This window comes from Trachinotus anak, unplaced genomic scaffold (genome assembly GCF_046630095.1).
Source record: "Trachinotus anak isolate AG129_WGS33_773 ecotype Australia unplaced genomic scaffold, CSIRO_AGI_Tana_v1 ptg000013l, whole genome shotgun sequence".
NCBI lineage: Eukaryota > Metazoa > Chordata > Actinopteri > Carangiformes > Carangidae > Trachinotus > Trachinotus anak.
Genome location: NW_027273864.1, coordinates 6,179,783 through 6,204,225, shown reverse-complemented (window position 1 = coordinate 6,204,225; position 24,443 = coordinate 6,179,783). Strand labels below are relative to the sequence as shown.

Below are 24,443 nucleotides of genomic sequence, written 5' to 3'. Positions count from 1 at the left end.
TATTACACTCCATGTAAAGGTTCTGCATGTTCTCTCAGCTACAAAGAAATCTGAGAGTGTCAATAATAGAAATATACTGAAATGTGTCTGACATCAGCACCTGTGTCATTAGTCCATTCTTTCTGGCAGTATCAGCCCTATGCCCAGGAACACCTCTGTTGGTTTTACAAGAGACATTTTATCAGAGAAATATTTACTCATCTTATAGGGAGTGTCAACATTCTCAAACATTCTCCTTCCACTTTCCAATTCCTGCATCAAAGTTGTAAAAGCATCGTCATCATGAGGTATGGAATGGATATCTACCAAGGAGAGTATTTTCTCTTGAACAATGTCCATAGTTTGCTCTATGACTTCTTTTGCACAAGTAATGCTCCTCTGCACATCAGTGAAGGTTGTATTAGTTGAGGAATACATTTGGGCAACAAATGTAGCTGCACAATCGTTAAGAGTAGGTGAATCCGCTCTAACATCTTCAGGTCCGAGATCTGCTGTAGATTCTTCCAGAATCAGTTCATTGTCAATGTCATTTGACATATTACAAAGCGCCAAGTGTTCAGGAACATGGTCAATTTGTTCATTTGATGTCAGTTTTGAATGGTCTCTCTAAAGATGTTTTGTATAGGAATTTAGATTGTGATATGTTCTTTGGCAGTTGTTCTGGCAACAAACAATTTGAAAGTCCTGAGAATCTGATAAGGCATGAAAAACTCTGAGATGCCGGATTAGCATCCTGCCTTCTCCAATTACATGCTTGCACTTTGGGCACACATACATTATTTACTTATGACATAGCCTGGACCTTGGAGATGAGCTCAACAACTTTGGATCTTTGCCTAACGGAAATGGGCATCTCATAAATATGCTCCAGGAAAGAGAAAACAGACTGCAGTTGGATAGGGTACGCAAGGTTCCAAACCCAGTACATCTTGAAGAGCTTGTCACTTGACCAGGTCATCCCTTCATCTCCAAGTGGGACAGCATCTTGTCACTTCTTGCAACGATGACATACTGCTGGGCAGGTCCACTTGGGTGTCCAAGACATAGGATTGAATTTGACAGGCTACATGCACTGACGTATGGCCTTTTGTGATTACAAAATGCCGTGGTATTTTATTTCAAGCTGTGAAAATGCATAACCATTAATTAAGATGAATTCACTAAGATTTATTGTTTATTGTTGAGAAGTTCTGAGGCAAGGGCTTCATCCTCTTTTCCAGGATCACCCACTCACTCACGTCCTCATCTGTCACCATCAGAGCTACACCGCCTTTCCACTTGCTCTTCCGCCGATATCTTCTCTGGCTTTCCACCAAATCTCTTCTAAGGTTTCGCTGTTTAATTTTAATGAAGCCACTGTGTGAGGCTGGATTGTAGTAGTGTTCCTTAGCATGGGTTAAAGGTAGAGAAAGTTGGAATAGGGCATCAGTCCACATTATCAATTCATATGGGGAAAGAGGGTTTGAGGGAAAAAAGATATTTACTTACATATCCTTCATTGTGTTCAGGGGAAGATGGTGACAAGGTTCTTGGCAAGACGCACCTTGTCAGTACTAGATGGGGAGCTGAAAATAACAGACAGCAACTATAACCAAACCCTGACCAATTGTATGACCAATTAGTAACACGAATCAATCATATTGTAACAGTCTCTACACCCACCTCACATTACCAGATTATAAAATATTAATTTCATGTATGGTACAGAGAACCTACTTAATTCCACAGTCAATAACTATGTATCTCAACTCTACACACATGATATAGTGACAACTTACAATCCTTGTCTCTCCACAAGATCACTGACAGCAACCCTTACAAGTATCATCCTGGATTTTGTGCATATGGAGCCAGACTCCTCATATTCTTTGAGTATGTCTGGAGCCTTCACTTGGCTCAGTGCTTTGAGTGCCTCCAATCCACTGTCACCCAGCCTCTCGTCATCACGGGCAGGTAGAGAATTTGTTGGTCTTGGCTGGGGGTTGGCAGGGGAGCAGGCTAGGGTAAACACAAACACAAAGAAAAGTAAAAATGCATGAGCCCTAAGTGCAGTTTATAATTATTAAAGAAATCGTTATGATTTCATATACAGTTTTTAAAACAGGCCAAAAAAATATTTGAAAAATTAGCAAAGATGTTTCACTTTTATTACCCATCAAATCTCAGTCAAAACTCTTATATCTCATAACCTTACCATCACTTCAGTCTGTGCATCTACTAGCTCAGAACCCGACTGGAAAAATATGTGGAATTTATCAAACTCTTTCATGTCTGTCTGATGATCTGAATCAATAAACACATTGAATTCTGCATTATACTTGAAAAATATATCCAACTCTACTTCAGAAGGTACTTGAGATAAGGGCTGCAAGATTCTGGGAAAAATGTGAATCACGATTTTTTTTTGCTTAGAATTGAGGTCATGATCCTCTGGCAAGAATTTTAATGTTTATTGCACTCATTAACCTGCAAAAGTAAGCACAACGAAACATATGACTGAGCCAAACATATGATTGATCCAGGTCCATTATATCAACTTCTGAGAACAGGAAAAAAAATGTAATTGACCATAGAGAGAGGAAGTATCCACTTCTCATCAAACTTTTGACAGGTCTGACCTTTGACCTAATTTGCATAGGGGGAGGGGTTGAGCTTTTTCCCACCCGAAGGGATTGACCTTTGACCCACCCACCCCTTTTTTCCCATGCTTGCACATAAGTTTCTCAGAGTCTAGACTTTGTCACAGAACTATAGAGTCGGTGTATTTTCAGGAGGAGAGCCCTACTCACCACAATTCATTCAACCCTCCCATACAAAGAGTTTCTCAAGATCATGGTCAAAGTCACTTTGAGAAGTCATCTCACACCCATATGCACCTAATTTTCTGTTTCTTATAAACTTGACCTGACCCAACCTTGGAGTGATAGATCCATATGAATCCAATTTTTTTTTGGTTGGAAAACTTTTTTTTAAACAAAAAACAATTTTGTTTTGGTTGGAAAACTAAACAACAAACTAAACAAAAGACACAGGGTAATTGTGTTCAAGATAAGAAATACGGGTATAAACACACCTGAGCGGTTGTATGACAGAGCAGGCCCCAAGACGTACGATTCAAAACTCAGCACGATGGCTCGCGGTAAGAAGACTTTGCGTTTCTACACACGTTGCTTCTTATTTTTTTTAATAACATTTAAAAATATTAAATGAAAGATCTGTCTATTTCAGCATTTACCGTCTCCGTAGATGTCCACCCAACACCGCAGTTTTCTGGTAAGTATTTACTATATTTAACGTATTTTTATGTATTCTATTCATTGTCTAAACATTGGACTGTGTTTTTTTAATCAGAATTGTCCATCTTTTAAAGTCACAGCCGCAGATTTGGAAGGAATCAACTTTTCACAATCACATTTTGGTAAGGTCTGTCTTTTTAAAATTCAAAACTCACACTGCATCCGTTTCTGTGTTATAATAACAGTTTCAACAAAACATACTGAGGTTTAGCTGAAATATATACTTACAGATTTTACAGACGGTCTGAACAAGGTACGAGACCTCGACAGCAGTTTCACTGAGGTTTTACAAGAAATTCAAGCGGTTGAGGATTCGGTGTTGCCCCCGTCAGAGGCTGCACCACCTCCTCCACCTGCCCCGACCAACACCACCCCTCTGGCGGGTGAAGAGCGCATCATCACTCTGATAGCTCCGGTGCCGGCTGGGGCGTGGAATCCGGCCGTCTTCCACGGGGGTATCGACGAGATCCTAGCGGGGGATTCGCTGGTCCGACCTCGGGGAAAAAGTAAAAGGAAGAACCAGCAGAGTGATTCGGCGGTACGTCCTGGGTTAACCGACCGAACAAAAGTGAATCATCCGCGTACAAATAAAAGGCAGATCCAGCAGGGACACCGGCGCAAGGATCCGACGAGGCACAGGAGATATCAGGTAATCTTGACCATTTTTTAAACCTCCTTTTTTTAAATGTAATCTATATGTGGAAGGAAGTTCACTCTTCGCGCTTCAGCGTTCAAATGAAAATACAACTTCCTTGCGTTTGGTCGCAAGGCGATGACGATGATGACGTAACATGTTCTCATAGGTCCTTATCGTCTTACGACAGAGCTCTCAGGGTGCAAATCAGAAATATGTTGGTTGAGCAAGATTGCCCATAAGGGACAGGGCTCAAATATTGAGTATATATATATTGTGCATACACACTTGTAAACACAGACTGCTTCATTTTTAGCAGTTTGAAATGCATTTTGCATAGTGTGGATTTTTTATTCATTCAATTTTCCAGTCTAGGGTAAATAAAGTAAATTCTGAATCTGAAACTAAAACTCTGTGTCTAACTAAAATGTTTGTTTTAAAAGATTAAAAAGTTTATTGTTAATGATGCTAACCCATTAAATTTGTTATACCCAACAGACTCTTGGCCTATGGTCTCAACACCCCTGAGGTCTCAGACACCACCTCGGGTATTCTTTCATCTCCTCCCGGAGGACAGAAGCCTCACACTTCTTCTTCTTTTGCAAGGGTTACCGCTACAACCAACATTGAGAAGGCTCCGGCGAGACCCCGCAGACGGGGTAAAATACAACGTGTCAGATCGACGATTGTCCGCAAACTCTTTGCGGATACTATCAATCATTCACCAGGACCAATAGTGGGAAGAAGAGGAACGGGAAGAACCCAAAGAGGCGCCCGAAACCAGCAATTGGAAACGCTCCAGATGGTTACCCAAGTAATGCATTCTATCATTTCATCCTTCACGTCCTTTTGTGAAAAAATGTTGTAATCTTAGTACGTATGTATATTTGTATGACATTTTTTTATTTTTAAAGATGAATAGAGAATTTGATTCCAAGTCTTTATCTTGTTCACCCTCATCCCAAGTCCCTCTTGAAATTGAGTTAGCTGTAGAGCAATTACATCATATTCCAACACCCTCTTCTGTCCACCAAGTCCCTCTCGACTTGCAAATAGCTGTAGATCAATTACGTTCTATCCCAATATCCAACAATGTTGATGTGCAAAATAGCTTGCCTTCAGAACCACAAAATCCTTTCCAAACATTAGAAAACACATTCCAAAGATTAAATCAAAACAACGAAGACGCCTTCCACAACATGGAAAACATACTCCAAAATCTAAATCAGACAAACATATCAGCTCTCAGCTCATCAAATGAACCTCAAAATGAGTCTCAGTCGCAGTCTCAGCCACAATCTCAGTCTCAGTCTCAGTTGCAGCCTCAGTCTCAGTCGCAGCCACAGTCTCAGCCACAGTCTCTACGGGTGGTGCCAAACGCAAGATGGAGAAAACTTTAGATTGTGAAATTCTCAAAAAGAAAAGACCGCATCTCTATTTATAGATGACAGGAAGGATCAGCTCTGCTTTGCCGTCAGTCTATCTCATGTTATCCATCCGGATTTCACAGATAGCCAGTGTGATAGTCTGGGTAGGGAGTTGCAGCGTCAGGCTGGTTTAAATGATCGGACACCCGCCACTTTCAATGACATAGCCAAATTTGAGGAGATCTTGAAGCGCAAAATTGTAGTGTTTTACAGAACATCTCATAACGAACCCCTCTCACATTTTGCAACAGACTTCCCCGATCGTTCCAAACCTCTGTTTTTATTCCTATTGCAAAATCATTACTACGGGATTAAAAACCTCAAAGCCTTTATGGGCGCAAAGTTTGTTTGTAATTATTGTTACAAGGGTTTAAGTAACCCCTATGTGCACAGCTGTAAGGGTTACTGTCAAGTCTGCATCGACCCCATCTGCTCTACACAAGAGCTCAAACCTATAAAATGCTCAGATTGTCACAGGACGTGTCGTTCACTCTCCTGTTTTGCTCAACACAAAGAGGCTAAGCCATGTCCTATGAACAAACAGGCTTTTAGTTTCTGTGATCAAGTAAAAAAATGCAAACTATGGAATCTATGCTACTACGTTGATATGACCACAGGCAAGGCCAAGCATCGTTGTAGCACATCTAGATGTAGAATCTGCAGTGAAACATTACCGTCTGGTTCTGAAACAGACAATCACCTATGTTACATTCAACCCGTTGCCAGTGAGACCAAACACCTTGGTTTGGTTTTTTATGACTTTGAAACATTTGTCAACGAGAACAATGAACACATCCCCTTTCTAGTGTATGCAAAACATTGAAAGGTGAAGAGAAGGTGTTTTACAGTCTGGACTGTGTTAAACGCTTTCTCCTGTATTTCAGGAGGAATCAGTACCGGGGAAATGTTTTTATTGTGCATAACGCTCGTGGATTTGACAGCTACCTAGTTTTAAAAGGTATATTGAAAGAGAAAGCATCGCCACAAAACATTCTCATGACAGGTTGTAAAATCCTCCGTTTTGAGGAACCCGATTATCAACTCAAGTTCATAGATTCCCTTTCTTTCCTACCCATGCGTCTTAACGCCATGGCCAAGGCTTTGGGTTTCAGTGATCAGACCAAGGGGTATTTTCCGCACAGATTCAGCTCAGAAAAGCACCTCACATATGTAGGACCCTACCCTCCGCTGTCTGATTACGGTGTAGACCGCATGACGACGCACAAGCAGGAGGAGTTTTACAGCTGGTACAGTAAAGCCAGTCAGGACGTCTTTGACTTTAGGAAGGAAGCTTTGCATTACTGTAAGACTGATGTTGATATTCTCAACACAGGGTGTGTTAAATTCAGGGAGCAGTATCTCAGTGAGACAGGTGTGGACCCTTTCCGCACTATTACCATAGCCTCAGCCTGCATGAAGGTGTTTCTCACCAATTACTTGCAACCTAAAACCCTCGCCATACCATGCCCTGACAACTACACCCAGCGGTGTAAAAGATTCTCAAACAAATCCATCAGATGGTTAGAGTGGGTTATGCACAAGGAAAAAATCTTTATCCAGCATGCTCTCAACATGGGTGAAAAACAGATGTTGGGTCGCTATTTTGTAGACGGTTACGCAGAGATTGATGGTGTAAAATATGCGCAGGAGTTTCACGGATGTTTTTATCACGGTTGTCCTGATTGTCTTAATCCTACAAAGACTTGTCCAATAAGGGGTTTGACCTTTGGGGAACTGCATGCAAAAAGTGAGGAGAGAGTGCAGATGTTACAGTCTGAACACAACCTCTGCGTCATTGTGGTGAGAGAACACGTGGAATGAAATGAAAAAATCGAGCGATGTAGTAAACTTTCTCCAGCATTTCAACTTCCCAGAACCTCTCACACCACGAGGAGGGCTGTATGGAGGCAGAACGAACGCTTTAAAGCTGAGACATACGGCGGGGTCTGATGAAACTGTGCATTATGTTGACGTTTGCTCATTGTACCCATACGTCATGAGTACGCAAAAGTTTCCCCTAGGGCATCCTACCATCATTCACAAAGATTTTGGGGATCCTCGTAACTACTTTGGGTTAATCAGAGCCACCGTATACCCACCACGTGGTCTCTTTTTCCCTGTTTTACCGTACAAATGCTCATCCGGTAAATTAATCTTCCCGCTGTGTCGTACCTGTGCTGAAACCAACAACCAAGAGGGTCTCTGTAGACACGACGAAGCCAGAGCGTTGACAGGGGTGTGGGTCACGCTCCAGTTTAACAAGGCCCTCGAGCTAGGGCACAGAGTGGCAAAAATCACAGAAGTGTGGCACTTTGACAAAAGTAGCGACTCAGTGTTTGTCGACTACATCCACAGTTTTCTTAAAGGTAAACAGGAAGCATTGGGGTACCCACCTGATGCAACGGATCAGGAAACCAGAGAAAAATACATCAGGGACTATCATACAAATCAGGGCATTCTGTTAGACGCGGACAAAATTGAAGCGAATCCTGTCAAGAGACAAGTGGCTAAATTGTGTCTCAACAGTCTTTGGGGGAAGTTTGCGCAGAGAGATAACCTACTCCATACCAACATCATCTCAGAATCTGAAGAGTTTTTCTCCTACCTTTTTTCGGGCACACACAAGGTTGAATACTTCAACGTTCTAGACAACGAGAGAGCCTTAATTAGGTGGAGATACACAGACCGATGCATTCAACCCCCGGGTAAACAGAACAATATATTCGTTCTGGCATTCACCACAGCACATGCACGTCTGTACACGCACTGTACAGTTATTTAGAAAAGTTGAAAGAGAGGGTTCTTTACATCGACAACGATAGTTTAATCTTTGTGGTAAAGAAGGGTGAGACGCCTTTAGAGATGGGTAATTATCTAGGGGACTTGACAGATGAGCTGGATGGGGATAGCATTCAAGAATTTGTAGCCACGGGTCCAAAGAGCTATGCATACCAAACAAAAAACAAAAAAAAAGTAGCAATGCACATCAAAGGCATCACTCAGACTCAGGAATGCTGTGAGTTGGTAAACTTTGACAGCGTCAGAGATCTGGTGGAGGGTTACCTGCGTGATTCTGGTGAGAGTGTAACTGATATCCCACAGCACAACATTAATCGCGATAAAAAGAGCTTCATCTTGAAAAACACATAATTTCAGAAAAAGTTTAAAGTGGTGAATGACAAAAGACGTCTCTTTGCTGACGGCACAACTTTGCCTTTTGGATATTGAGTTTGATTTTGTGTTGTTTTGTTTCATACAACTTTGCCTTTTGGATAGGCCTACTGAGTTTGATTTTGTGTTGTTTTGTTTCATTTTGTTTTAAAAATGTCACACCAGAATGTAATGGAGGAAGTTGATTTTGAACCTAGGTTTATATTTCCTTCCTCATGTTTGATTGTAGGACCTAGTGGGTGCGGAAAAACCTATTTTGTAAAAAATGTACTTGAAAACTGTGAACATGTCATGAATATTGTACCTGAAAATATTGTGATGATTTATACTTCCTTTCAACCTATATACAGCGAGTTGCAAAGGTTGAATAAAAAGAGTAAATTTGTTGAAGAATTGCCAGATTCTTTTGACGATGAAAACCTGTTTCCTCCTGATCAAAAACATTTGATCATTTTGGACGATGTTATTTTCCAAGCTTCTGACCATCCTGATGTAATTAAAATCTTTACTCAGTATCGGCATCACAAAAACATGAGCGTCATGATGTTGACTCAAAATGTGTTTCATAAGGGTAAACACAGTCGCACCATTAGTTTGAACAGCAATTATTTGGTGCTGTTTAAAAATCCTTGAGACAAACTACAAATAAATATATTAGCCCGTCAAATCTTTCCGTCTCAAAAGGCATTTTTTTTAGAGAGCTTTGAAGACGCCACCAGAGACCCTCACGGGTATTTAATAGTAGACCTTACACCCGTCATTCCAGAATGATACAGACTGAGGAGCGGTGTACTTCCTCACCAGCGGCCGACCGTCTATGTACCAAAATAAATGACCTAGATCACCGTCATGTCGGTACGTTTAAAAAGAAACGCTTCTTTACTTTCTGCTTTATACCACACCACACCCAAGAAACGTAAAGATATTCTTATTCACAGCTCTCCAGACTTTATCCAAGCATTGTGTGAGATTGCTTTAAACCTTTTGAAGGGAAACATCCCTTTATCACCTTCTCAATTAAAAAAACTGAAGAGGCAGAAAGAAATTGTCAGACTGTTGGTGGACAAGAAAACAACTTTAAAACGCAAACATCAGGTTTTAAAGAATCAGTTGGGCGGATTTCTTTTACCCCTGCTAGCCGCCGTTGTACCTATGATCGGGGATCTTATCGGGGGACTCGTTAGAAGATAATATGTGAGAAGATGTCTTTGAGGAAGGCGCAGAAAATGTTTCTCGTCTCACCCCATCAGCTAAACCGTATGACTCAACCACCAGCCACCATCAGAGAAACTGCCGAGGATGATTTGGATGTCAAAATGAGAGCCGTATTACCGTGTGATCGCTGAAGTGAAAAGCTTCCCTCCACGAGATCACAACAACACCGAATACATCTTTAAAAAAATATCCGAGAGTGATAAAGGTTGGAATGCAAAGGGGGAATTTGTTTATAAGGGTCAAGTTGTGAAGGGGTCTCATATGACTGATTTATTGAAACGCCTATCACACTCTTATAAATCATCCCGAACCGCGCCACCGACGGGTTGGTCAAAATTTTTGAATACCCTGGCTGATTTGAACATCCCTTCTTCCACTGTGAAAAACCCACAAGTTTGTGACCAGTACCACTCCCTCAAGACGGGTACGGTCCATGACCAAAATGTCATGTTTGGAAAAGAAACACCTCGCACAAGACGTGGAAAGATGAAGAAACAAATTACTCTGTCACTGAGTTGGGTGGGTATGGGCCATGACCAAAATGTCATGTTTGGAAAAGAAACACCTCCAAACGGTGTGTGGCGCTTGATTGTGAGATCAATCTATCTCCCAAAATAACATCGCATTGATCGAAGATTGTAAGATTGTAATTGATAAGGCCCACCGCCGCATCATTGGCCAAGTCTGTACCGTCCGCGTTGGTGATTTTCACACAGAGATGCAGCAAAATATCGTTTAAATCCAGATACTTTTCACCGTCTCCAGGGATAAAAAATTCTATAGGACCGCCGCCTGTGATAGCTGACACGGGGGAAATTTCGGTGTATGTTTTATTTTCGATGGAAAGCTGTGTCATAGGTGCTGTAAATAAATCCAACTCAGCGAGGGTGCACTCTGGGGATTTCTGGTGTAACAGAGCCATGATTTTTTAATTCAATCAGAATTGAAATATATCAGAGCTCTGGGGAGACTTTCTCTTTGCCTGCCTGCTTCTCGCTTTTTTACTAGCAGAGCGTTTTTTAGAGGTTGTTGAGAGGCGTTCTCCCGGAGGTCGTCTCCTCTGTCTACGCGCCAAGACCATAATTCCCCCTGACCCCTCTTGTTTCTGGTTGCCGCTGACAAATTTTCCCACACGGCTGAACACGTCCGAAGCAATGTTGTTAGCGGCTGTTTTGAGATGAGGTTTAGCTATCGCAAAACCTTTCTTCACCAGGGGGGATACAAAACGAAACAATTTTGAAAATATAGAGCCTATACCACGACCGTACATGACGGGAGCTCCATAAAATCCTGGTAAATTTCCTCCCACCTGACCCTCATAATAATGTATAAATCTGTGAGGATCCTCTCGCAAGTCTACTCGTGCCATTTTGACCGTTGCATAATGTATCTAAGATTATTCGTATCTGATGTCCATCGCACCCGTCAGCGGTGAGTCACTGTCGCAGGGTTAGATGATACTGAATGATGTGGAAAATCAAATGGTTTATATAGATGTGGCCGGAGCACGACTTACTCCTCCTCACAGTGGGGCGCTGTGTCACCCTGGGGCACTGATTTGTGGGCGGGGAGTGCACCTTTATATATAGGGGCCTGGGTACACCTGGCACGCTCTCTCTCTTCCTGTTCCACTCGTCCGTGGTGGTGGCTGTGGCCTGGAGTGGCGTGGTGAAGCCGTGTGGCGTGCTGGCACCAGAGCGTCTTCAGTGTTTTGCCATAATACCGCACTCTCTGCCCTTCAGCGCAGTGCAGCGTGCCCAGCATCAGTGCATCTTTGGCGTGTCGCCAGAACGACGTGCGCTCTCCTTCGGCGCACGGGTAAGGGGCATTGGCGCACACTGCTGCTTTCTCTCCCACTCACGTGTTGACTGTTTGGTGATATGGCTGTTTCTGCTGCAGTGTGGCGGACTGCTGGAGTCACGGGGCTGAGCTGCCCTGCTGGGGGCCTGTTGGCGTTGTGGCGCGGTCTCCACGTGGTAAGTCGGTGTTGTCCGCCTCTCGTTTCAGCCTGTTATGCTGCTCCCGACTGATTGTTTTGTCCTGCTCTGTTGTCCTAGACCTCTCGGCGCTCTGTAATGCCCTGCTGGTGAGGCCCAGAAACTATTAAAGCCACCATTTCCTGGACCCACTGCTGTTTTGGCTGCGTTTGGTTCACCCTGACTGTTTTGGCTGCGTTGGTTCATCCTGACTGTTTTGGCTCACTGAAGCCGTTTTGACTCCTCAGCTCTTCTGAGCTGTGGGGAAGCGACGTACTAAGGCTCTTCACAGAGCTGGTGTCAGGGCCTATTGCTACTTTAAGGATTCTGTTTAGTTCATTAATCAACCTTGAAAAGATTTATTTTGTATTCATTTGTTTAATTTGTTGAACATTATTGACTGTTTGTTGTTTAAGGAACATTATTTACCTTTGTTTGATGGTTTGTTTTGTTGTTTTTAATTACTTAAAGTATATTGTGTGTGTGTGTGTGTGTGTGTGTGTGTGTGTGTGTGTGTGTGTGTGTGTGTGTTTGTGTGTGCGTGTGTGTGTAAGAGTGTTAGGTAGCAATCAAGGGCCATATTAACTGGGAGGCCAGTTTTATAACTTGCTTTCTTGTCTTTGCGGACAGGTGCGGAGGGCCAGGCGGCGACCCAATTCCTGGTGGTGGTATTTTCTTCACGAACCCCTTGTGGGTGTGTGTGTTTGCAGTGTCACGGGTGTTTTTGGTTAGTTATTCCTCCCCCTTGATTTGATTTTGGGCCGCCGTAGCCTCCACAGCCCTGTTCTTTCCGCTCTGTGGCCCCAGTACGTAATTACGAGCCAGTACTGTTCAAGTGATATTTTAACTGGTTGTAAAATAAATCATTTTTCTACTTTTCCAAATACGTCTCTGACCGTGGTATACGGACCTGTGTAGACCTGTGTATAGTAAATTTAACCATCTAACCATATCATATAAACTATCTCCTGGGGCGAAATTCCCCAGGTGGCGTTGTCGGTACACCCTTTTCCACCCCTCCACTGGCCACATATATATCCCGGTTCTCAAGCTTTTGGTCTAAAGTGAAGCGTCACAATACACTTCCCGTAGGTAAAATCTACCGGTTTGTTTTGATCTGTTTTTATCTCAATCTTAATGTCTTCAATGTGTTGCTTGGCTACCGGTAAATAATAAGCCGGGTTGAAATGCTGTGTGATGACTTCCCCGAATGTGCCCTTAACATTGATTGTTCTCAAGAGCGGGGCATAAGTGTCACCGACTATTTGTGGTTGTACTACGTCGCTGTAACAGTACAAATGATAAAACCCAGCCGTCATATCAGCGGGGTAGGGAGCCAACTTTTGATCAAACTTGAACCATTCTCCCGACTTTAGACCCATCATGTAAGCAGCGGGTCCCTCGTAGAGTACGTGCGTCTGACCTCCGGCCTGGAAATCAAATCTTTTCTGAATGATGTTATAAACTAGATAAATATCAGAATTAATTTCTCTAAAATAACTATCCATCATTAGCCTGAAGTCTTTTATGCCGCTGTAATATCCCTCTGTAAACCTTTGATGATGTATCACACTCTCTGTTGCCGTTTTTTTGGGATCTACCCTCCAGTAAAAATAGGCGTCATCCTGATGTATGGTGTACCAACTGTGCAGGTATGAAATCTCCGTCAAGGCAACCTCCCACTTTCCTTTTAAATCGATATGTTGCGCTAAATCAACGCGGTAACTGGAACTCTTATTATCTTTGAAACCACCTCAACCACCTCGGATCCGGTTTTTCTCTTTAGAGCACGTACATAAGCCTTTTTGGAAAACACATCTATGACTGTTAATAAATAATTATACCCATTATTATACTCTGCTAAGGCTTGCATATCGCATAGGTCGGCTTGAAATTGGTTTAAAGGACGTGGGACAAAAACTCTGTTTCTAGTAAAATGTATTCTGACAGGTTTGTGTAGAGTGTATGCATCCTCTCCAGATAAAAAGTGTTTGACCTTTTCACGCTCAACCTTCTTGCCCATTTCATCATGCACTCCCCTACGGAGGCGTTCTACACCGCCAAAGCTACCCAGGTGTGTTGGGTTGTAATAAACATTTTTCATGAAGCGTACCTCAGACATGTTGAGACCAGAATGAGAGAAAAAGATCATGCGTCGGGTATTTGATTTTTTTTTTTTTTTTTTAAATTAGAATTCAACACAAATACAACAGTGTGAAAAACGATACATACTTTTTTTAAATTAGAATTCAACACAAATACAACAGTGTGAAAAACGATATGTACTTTTTTAAATTTTGAATTCAACACAAATACAACAGTGTGAAAAAACGATATGAATAATAGAAAAAACTAACAAAACAATTTGTTGTCAAAAAAGAAAAACTACTTATTACTACTAAAACATATGATCATGAATCCATCACTGACCCACTCCTGGACCCCCTGCAGTTCGCCTACAGAGCCAACAGGTCTGTAGACGACGCCGTCAACATGGCTCTCCACTTCATCCTCCAGCACCTGGACTCCTCAGGGACCTATGCCAGGATCCTGTTTGTGGACTTTAGCTCTGCCTTCAACACCATCATCCCGGCTCTGCTGCAGGACAAGCTCTCCCAGCTGAGCGTGCCTGACTCCACCTGCAGGTGGATCACCGACTTCCTGTCTGACAGGAGGCAGCACGTGAAGCTAGGAAAGCACGTGTCTGACTCCCAGACCATCAGCACTGGATCCCCGCAAGGCTGCGTTCTTTCTCCTCTGCTCTTCTCCCTGTACACTAACACCTGCACCTCCAGCCATCAGTCTGTCAAGCTCCTGAAGTTTGCAGACGACACCACTGTCATTGGACTCATCTCTGATGGCGATGAGTCTGCCTACAGGTGGGAGACTGAGCGTCTGGTGACCTGGTGCAGGCAGAACAACCTAGAGCTAAACGCTCTGAAGACAGTGGAAATGATAGTGGACTTCAGGAAGAGCCCAGCCCCACCCACCCCCATCTCCCTGTGTGACTCCCCCGTGGCTACCGTGGAGCATTTTCGCTTCTTGGGAACCACCATCACACAGGATCTCAAATGGGAGCTAAACATCAGCTCCCTCATCAAAAAAGCTCAGCAGAGGATGTATTTCCTGAGGCAATTGAAGAAGTTCAACCTGCCAAGGACTATGATGGTGAACTTCTACACCTCCATCATTGAGTCCATCCTCACCTCCTCCATCACCATCTGGTACGCTGCTGCCACGGAGAGGGACAATAACAGACTGCAGCGTATCATCCACTCTGCTGAGAAGGTGATTGGCTGCAATCTTCCGTCCCTCCAGGACCTGTACGCCTCAAGGACTCTGAGGCGTGCAGGGAAGATTGTAGCCGACTCCTCCCACCCTGGACACAAACTCTTTGAGACACTCCCCTCTGGCAGGAGGCTGCGGTCCTTCAGGACCAAAACCTCTCGCCACAAAAATAGCTTCTTCCCATCTGCTATTAGCCTCATCAACAAGGCTAGAGAGCCCCACTGTTGCTGATCAATTGCACCAATCACCAGAAAAAATTCCTTGTATGTGAAAGCATACTTGGCAATAAAACTGATTCTGATTCTGATTCTGATTCTGAATAGAGTTTGTGCTAACAGAGAATATCAGCGTGCAGTTTTTTGAGTTCATCCGTAACGTTGACAGGGTTGTTGTTTTGCAAAAGTTTGCTGGTAACATCGACAAACATGGTGTAAAAAACGAGTATGTGCCAGGGTCTAACGATGTCACTCGTTAGTTCTTTTAAAATTTTTTCAAAACTCTCTGACAAAGTAGATTCAACCCCGGACACAACCTGATGCACCGATACCTCCCAAGGTGTACAGGGTATAAGAGTAGAACAGATCCGGACTTTTTCCATCAAGTTCTCCAGTCTCTCAACGTCTGCATTTTGGATAAAAGTGTTGTTTTTATGCCTTGAAACTCTGTTCTCAACAGCCATTCTCAAAAGCTCTATCAACTGAGAGATGACGATGCAGTTATTGATGTGGTTCATGATCTGAGTCCCGATTTTTCTACAGAAATTCCACATTTTCCTGCCGTTTAACGCTCCAACCACAGGTCACACAGTGTTGTTCTTTTTTGGTCCTGCTGTCTCCGTCCTCTCGATCCATCACCTCATCGAGTGCGTTGTAGATGAAGCTTGTTGATTTCAGCTTGTGTAAAAGACTCTTCACCGTATTTCGGATCCTCACTTGATCCGCCTTGATGTTTTGCACTGATAGTAGTGATGGGAATTTCGTCTCTTTTTAGTGAGCCGGATCATTTGGCTCAGCTCACCAAGAAGAGCTGGCTCTTTCGGCTCCCAAACGGCTCTCCATTTTACCACTTATACCTTTTAGAATTCAGCCAAATTTAGCACTGTTTTGACTTGTGATTTGTATTTGAACACATATATCACTTACATTTTAATAAATTGCTGTAACCAATTGCATTTACAGTTGTAAAATCCCTTGTAACTCTCTAACTTGCTTGAGGAACCACTCTGCTACACAAAGCAGATAGAAAATGCCTATAAAAACCTAAGCATAGAAATTGAAATAGGACAGCTATTGACATTTTAATTTTTTTTATTTAAACACACACACACCTAACAAAACAAGTACTGAAAAAAATAGAAATAGAAATACAGCAATCAAGTAAATGTGCTTTGTTAAAATAAAACCAAAATGTTTTTGGTATAGAGTAAAAATATTAATAAATAAACAACATAATAAAAAGAAATATAATACAATGTGCAAAACAGCAGCATCCAACAGTTTTAGGTGTCTCTATGAACTAACCACCATCATCTAACTGTAACTTTTCCGAAAGCGAAAAGTAAAAAAAAACAAACAAAAAAACGGCTCGCGGACGGACGTGAACCGGCTCCCATCGTTCACTTAAAAGAGCCGGCTCGGTGACTGACACATCACTAACAGATAGGAAGTGTTGAATGGCTGGAATAAGCTTGGGGGTGTAGAGCCTTTTCATCAACCAGACAAAGTTTTCCTGGTAGAAGCCTTCCAGACCCACATTCAGGCATTGGTGCTGTCTCAATCAGCACTTTCAATCAGTCTTCAATTAGGGTAACAAAAACAGCAATCTTTTTAGAAGACCCTGAACTGTCGGGAGACAGGCATTTTCATTTGTTTTTCATTTGTTTTCTCTTTACAGCTTCATCATATTGCGCTTTGTGGTGACGTTTAAGGTGATTGTATAAATTTGTGGTGTTAACCTGCGGTGCTGCTATTATGGCAAAACACTGCTTGCACTGTACTTGAGACAGACTTTCATCGTCTTGCCTGAATCCAAAATACACCACTGAATGAGAACCTTTTTCGGTATGAGCACGGTGGGGTCAGTTAACTGGTTTCCACCACTATCACCTGAGTTTTCCTCTGGATTAATTTCGTTTTTTTTTTTCGTATTAATTTCTCCTTACCACAAACATTTCTCTGCTTATCTACTTATACTCATTCGCCGCTGCCTCTCTCATTTGGCCTACTCCTCTACTGTCAGCTTTCTGCGACACTGCATCACGTGGTGTAAAGCCGCCAGTCATTGGTTGAGCGAGAAAGCAAAGACAATGCAGGATTATGGAGTGCTTGAGATTCTCTGGGGTAAAGTAGGGGTGCTTGTTTTGATACAGCTGATGTAATAAAATGCAGAAAAGCCATTGTCATTTAGAAATGAGATCGCACAGTGGTGTGAATCGAGATTGGGATTTTATTACAATTAATCGTGCAGCCCTACTTGAGATGTGCTTGTATCAATTAATTCTGCAGCATTTTGGAATTCATACATTTTCTTTGCAGACCTGCTGCAAGGATTTTCTTCTTAGTGGCCTCCATTAGCTGAGAAACAGAAAAAAAGAAACTGGTTTCAGTCATTGTTCACCATGGTGAAATAACACATAACCACTTCACCAAATACCCATTTCACCATTGTATACCTCTAAAACTGTGACAGCTGTAGTTGCTGTGGGTCTGCAGTGTGAGATAGGTTAGAGTTTAATTAATTTAAAAACCTGCTAATTTGCCACCTCTCCCACACAGAGGCCAGCCACAGCACTATCACATCACAAATAGTAGAATATCATTACTGAATGTCACTGTGCCACTTAATGCTATACACCATGAGAGATAAAGTGTCAGATAATCTTGAGACTTCTTACTGCAAACAATCTGGTTGAACATGTGCTAATAAATTGCAGAAAGGTCAGGGTGGAAAGAAAAAGATGAAGTGGTAGATTTGGAAAGACAGGGGATAAACAAATTACAGGTTCAAGTAAGTATTTAAATATTCAAATAGAACAAGTTTAAGATACAGACTATAACAAGTTCATTATAGGGTAATTATGTTACACACTCAGGTACAGTAAGTGGCAGCGTGCACCTTTAAAGTTCATTTGTAGTCCGCCAAAAAAACAAACAAAAAAAACAATCAATAAAAGGCCGCAGCTACTGTTCCACCGGAGGGTCTGGAGACTGGTCTGTAAGTGGAGCTCTGTGTGAAAGGAATTACATACTGTTGAAGTTACAATAAACATCAAGGTCTTATGATCTATTTCATCATATTCACACGGCGGCGGCCATTTTGGCATTTTCATTAGCGGGGCTAATGAAGCCAGAGCTGTTCAGCCGGACTTAGCTTCACTAGCTAGCTCTATGCTAACGTCCACCTATCGTAAATATGTCCAGCTGTCCCTCGTTTCCACAACAGATGGATCGGTTCGGGATTAATCAAGCCATAACTGTTTAGACAATGCTCAGGCTCCTCTCTTGGGGCTAATCAATACATTTAATAACGTTAGTTTGATAAGATAAGGCAGAGTGGCGACATCATACTAACTGTAGTCTATCATTATTCATTTTTCACAACACAACACAAGGGCCGCCGATAACTAACTGTGCTATATTCATAACTTTACAAGATATTCAGAGCTAAGGACATTAGATACATATGGACACTCATGCAGACACACACTCACCAGAGAGCCTCTGAAGCCAGCTCAGCTACAACACAGGTGCCACTAATGGTCATGGATGTGCTACAAGCGACTGTCAAGGCTCCTGTAGAGTTTATGTTTCCAGCGCGGATTCACGTTTGTTAACACACAGCTAACAAGCATGCCAGTCTGCAAAATGAAAACACAATGGGCAAATGGCTTCTCCAAGCCTACTAAAACCGTAGTAGCGCCACTAGTTACAGGTTTCCCAAACCCCGCAGTGCAAACGCAGCAACTTAAAATAATCAAATTCACAATGGAAGTTTGGTATAAGACAGCCCTGCATAAAACAGAACTTTTCTCAGCTATTTTCCTGGAAATACGATTTACTTGGTGGACTATTTACATAAAGAATGTACCTTGACACTTTACAGTTTGGTGATAAGTCTCCAGGTTCATGCTCTGAGTTGTGATTTTAGTTACATTTAAGGCCAAAACGAAACTACTGGACATGAGAGCTAAACTGCGTTGCCCTCAGGGTGTGGCTCTCAGGTAGCGTTTAGACACAGTGGGAATAAAGGTTACTGGGCTTACCCAAGGTAATGATTAGGTCAAGAGAGTTAGAGGCAAATATAGAACAACAGCCAGAAATTAACCCTACACCGACATAATAACATATTTCTAAAAACCCTGCAGTTCACCCTGCAATATTTGAATTAGAAAGTGGCCTGAGAATGGAGAATCCAGCCAACAACTAAAAGTTATTCAAAACAACACTTTGAATAAACACCGAACTATATATAATTACACTGGAGTGATATTTTAATAAAAGGGCTGCCAAGAAATATAATCCTTAATCTCAAATCTGTCGCCAAGGCCAGCTATACCGGTGTTAATGCTAGCGGTACGTTAGCTAGCTAATGTACATCGTTGTTAAAGTTAGCATTACCATAAACCTTGTCCAAACTCAGAAATCGTCAGAACTATACCTTTATTCTAACTCTATATTTCACACGTTTTAAGACATTGACTTCTTTTCACCAGATTAAGATAAACAAAAAAGGAAACCTACTGAAGTGTCTGACAGAAATCCAGGCGATGCAGCCTCCATCTTCTTCTCCCGTCTCCTTCCTCTCTGTGGCGCGAAGAAAGGGCCACCTCTTCCGGCCGCTGTTGCTACATCTTGTTGCTCGGCAGGATTAGATTCAATTTCTACAGATTTTTTAATCAACTGTGTTTAGTTGTTGTTAAAGTTATTTCATTTTCTATTGTACATTCACATTGACTCAAATTAAACATGATTTCAATATTTTTAATATTCTATTTTAAATTATATATATATATATTTTAATATTACATATTTTATTTGGTGAAAATTATGATGATTATGATTATGATTCATTCAGTTTTCATTCAGTTTATGTAGTTAATAGTTAATAGTCAATATAAAACAAGTAAAACACAGCCAACGCATAATTACTGACTTATTTGTTTTAGGTCAGGCTGTTGTTAGACACTGAAACTAATACACAAATTGTTAAACTGAAGTGTGTCACGCCTTTTTCATTTTTTTACACGTCGTGTTGAAATTCACACAAAATGTGTTACAGATGTAACAACAGTTTTTTGTGTCATTTTTTTGACTCATCCTTTCTATGAGTGTGGTTTTAAAAGCACAAGGTTTGGCCTAAAATTAGTTTCATTTTCTGCCGCGTCAGGTACATGGTCTGCCCTGAGAGGACTCTTTCTTTTGGACTTACAGACATGGTTTGGACCATAGACTGTATATGAAAATGAACGTATGTACCAGGTATGAAAACTGAAGTCAATGGTTCAGTGCCTTAAAGTGCAATACCACTGAGAACTGCTCGGGGTTGGCTCCAAAAAACTCTGGCTCCAATAGACTCCCATTCAAAAAATGTCAGTTTCTCTCATGAAATCCTAAGTCAATACATTTTTTCCACAACTCACTGCAGTGTCAGGGTCTTATAATAAATCCATGAGTTCCTACCATGGATGTTTTATAAGACCTGGATGCGGCGCCGCAGCTCAGCCAATCTTTTCCAGTGGCCACTTGTGGTATTGCAGCTAAAAATTTAGCTTCTATGTGATAGTTTCTGTGATGTGTGTGCCAGCAGTGTCTCATCCTGACTGCAGTTCACCAGCCTGTCATCTGCTCACAACAACTGCGTTATTATTTTATAGATTATTTCATGACCTTCACTGTGTCAGCGGGTTAAAACTATAACTGACTCCGGCCTGGATGCAACGTCCTCTGGGTCAGCAGCGGTAGCCTGAGGTGCTGCAGCCTGCTCCCCTTCTCCCTCCTGTCCCTGAGGGGAAGAACCGTCCTGGACGTCCTCATCATCGTCTCTCTAACTACCCTCTTATAATACATCCATGGTTCCTACTGCTGTGTTAATGTGGACGTGATTAGTAACGCCGTACGTTGTTTGTTTCTTCAAGGGACTGACAAAGACACTGGGAGCCTCATTGAATGGAGGGCAGAAAATGAGGAGCGGTTAACTGGGAGGAGAAATGCTGCCATGAAAGGCTTTGAGTAAGAAAATTGACTTTAAAGTGTTGTCATTTTCATGTGCATAGCACCTTTTACATTCTGCTGTTACATATTTAACCAGTGTATATTTAAGGGAGACTCACTGTTCCACTCTCCTGAGATGATAATTGTTTTTATTTTGCTGATGTCCTGCTACATAAGTTGTTAATGGATCACTGCAATGACCATAATGTCACATTTTTTTTTTTTTTTTTTTTTTTTATAAAAGCCTATCCAATCAAAAGTTTATACCAAATTGACCAATGTTATACTTGTGTAAAAATGGGAGAACCTGAAGCAAAAATACAAGGTGAGTAAGTACTGAAAGCACTACATTCTGGACGTTTAGCACTAAACAAATATGTTAGTGATGAGGATGTTTACTTTCCTCAAAATAATCAGGCAAAGTCAGGGCTGGGTAATAACATATGAATATGAATAATAATACCATGTAAATATATATGGCAAGCATGAGGTTCACAAAAATGAAGAAGATGACCAGTGCAATCAGAATCAGAAACAGGTTTATTGCCAAGTAGGTTGAATTTGTATGATGCAGAACTATTAACAGTACAAGGACAAAAACAGGCAAGTACATGAGAATACAAGAAACGTAAGTGGCAAATTGACAGTAGAAGATATGAAGAAGTGATATAAGGATAAATTTGATATGTCTTAATGATACAGCTGTACAGTTTTGTGCAGGAACGTGGAAAATATTGCCTGGAAATATGTAAATCTAAACAACTATGTACATGTATTCACCAGGGTTGGATAACATTGAAATGAGGAAAATCAGATAACTCCCTGGTTAAAACTTAAAACGAAAAAAAACAAATAACTTGAAAAGATGCTGCACCTGAGGACCCTTGCATCGTGCACACAGCCAGGAAAGCCCACGGTGAGACTCAGAGAGCGACCCTTGTGGTCACAGATGGCGTGGAACTGGATTGAGTGGAAGAGTTTCCGATTAAAGTAGTCCGCTGCAAACAGTCCAGGTGGTAAAATCATAACCCATCTATGCTCCCTGCCAGCTGGCTAAAGGCTGGGGAACCAGACAGCTGCTTGAACCCAGCCCCAATTTTCTCCAGCTCATCTCTGTTGAGGAAGCAGATGAGTCTCCTGAAAATACCTTGGATGCTAGTGCTGGCCCGATGTACCATGTCAAGACATGTGGTTTGGGGAATGTCAAAGTGCCACAAGCCAACCAGCACACAAACACAAGGACCTCAAATGCCTTCCCCCATCCATGGTCAGTGTCCCCCAGGAGATGAATATGTTCTCCATTGTTGGCCTTGACAAACGGACGTCCTTCCTCAGGTCACCGCCCTCAGAATAGAGGCACAACAGGGGAACATGAGGATTTACCTGACAGTATGGCCCTTTTGCACCAACCTGTAAAAAATATTCTATATATATTATTATAACTATTTATTATTTACTTTTTTATTTATAATATTTGTTCATTACTATTGACTATTTATTCTCATAAGTTATTTGTATATTTAATAATTTCAATGAAATTATTTGTTGTGCTTATTTGTTCCTTGTTTGATTTCTACACACACACACACACACACACACGAGAGTAAGTAAGTCTAAATGGTTTTATTCTCACCTGAAAAAAATGCTCAAACTTTAAAAAGTGATCTATTAACAGTGTTATTAGTATAAGAATAAGTAACAGCGTTCAGCCTGGGATACTGGCTGTATACTTAAGTGTGAACACAAATTGGTAATGGCATACTAATTTGGTAATTTAGTAGGTAATATACAGTATATACACAATGAGTATGTAGTAGGCAGTGCGTAAGGAGACGGTTCTGAACCATGGATGTATAAGAACTGGATGACGGATCTAAAAATGGCGCCCATTCAGTTCAATACAAGTTGCTCGCCTGGCGCATACGCCGAAAAAGTTTCTGGCTTCCGGGTTACTTCCGCGTTATGCGGCCCTCAGAGACTGCGCAGTAGTGTCTCTCCCATCATGCCTTTGAGCGATGAGAACGAGCGAAAAACGTTCTCGATCTGGCGCTCGCGTTCACGAGTGCTCTGCTGGCGGACTGATGTTTAACAGACTAATACAGGACCGGCCCGGGGCTTTAAACCACGGATTTAAAACGGCAACAATATTCAGTTTGAAGCTTTAGAGCCTAAAGTCACATTGGAATCAACATTTTAAAAAAATCATTAAAAAAAAAATATAACGTTGAAATTGTCTTTTAGGCAATTTTAAGATATTGATGCTGCATGTGACAGAAAACTACAACTCATCAGATAAAGTTATTACGTTTACTTTCTCTCATTGAGAAGCAGATTTATACGGCATGCCTTCTTGGAAGCAGTTCATGTGCATCAGTTTTATTCACAGTTCAGTTATTGTTATTGAAAAGTGTTAAATAAATAAACCTGCTGTGATTTGATTGTATTTGATTGAGCATGTTTTTACAAATTTTCCATCTGCCTCACAGGACACTTTGAACTAGTGTTAAAAATAAAACTGATAAGTTTCCAGGACACATAAGGAAACCACAAACTCTGATGTCTATCTCAAGGTCCTCAATGGTCAATATTGTAGGGCAGTAGCATTTATGTTATGTTGTTGATTAAAGCTAACATAGAACTAGTCTTGTAATGACAAATTCTGGAAAAACCTACAGCAATGTGTTCTTGTTAGATTATAATACTGTGGGTGTTGATTAAATTCATATCAATTCATATATTACTCCATAGAAACCATCAACAAGCTTAAAGCAAGGGCTTCATTAACAACTTTATTTCACATTGAAACAGTTTAATAACAATTTACAAAATGGGAAAATTAAACAAATTGAATGTTCACAATTTACAATCAACTGTAACAAACTAAAAACAAATGACAGGTGTTGACCAAGGTGAAGGTGAACTCCACCGTAACAAGACAAGTGTGTTCAATAAAAAGGTGGCTGAATCTCCAGTGTAACATATTTTCACTAATAAATTACAGTGGAAATGTCTGACATGAGAAACAACAACATAAGATAATACTTCCTAGCTTATAGTGCTTTGTGCTGTAGTCTTTATGAGTAAAGCCCAAAGTTACCTTTACAATTAAAGCGAACACAGTACATCAGACTGTAATGCATAGTTGAAAGAGACTGCAGACCATCCATAGTCAATGAAGGTAAGGTGGAAAAAGTCCAGGAGCTGTTACTGATCATCAGTCTTCGTGT

The 24,443-nt window shown here is 41.5% G+C and overlaps 1 long non-coding RNA gene across 1 annotated transcript; it reads right to left on the bottom strand.

Annotated features, from left to right (window-relative positions):
• Nucleotides 1-12,188: 12,188 nt before the first annotated feature.
• On the bottom strand, nucleotides 12,189-14,132 carry LOC139630910 (uncharacterized). The gene is made up of 2 exons (XR_011693238.1): nucleotides 12,595-14,132; nucleotides 12,189-12,500 (listed from the first exon to the last, which is right to left on the bottom strand). It is a non-coding gene; the product is annotated as an uncharacterized lncRNA (long non-coding RNA).
• Between the last annotated feature and the right edge of the window lie 10,311 nt (nucleotides 14,133-24,443).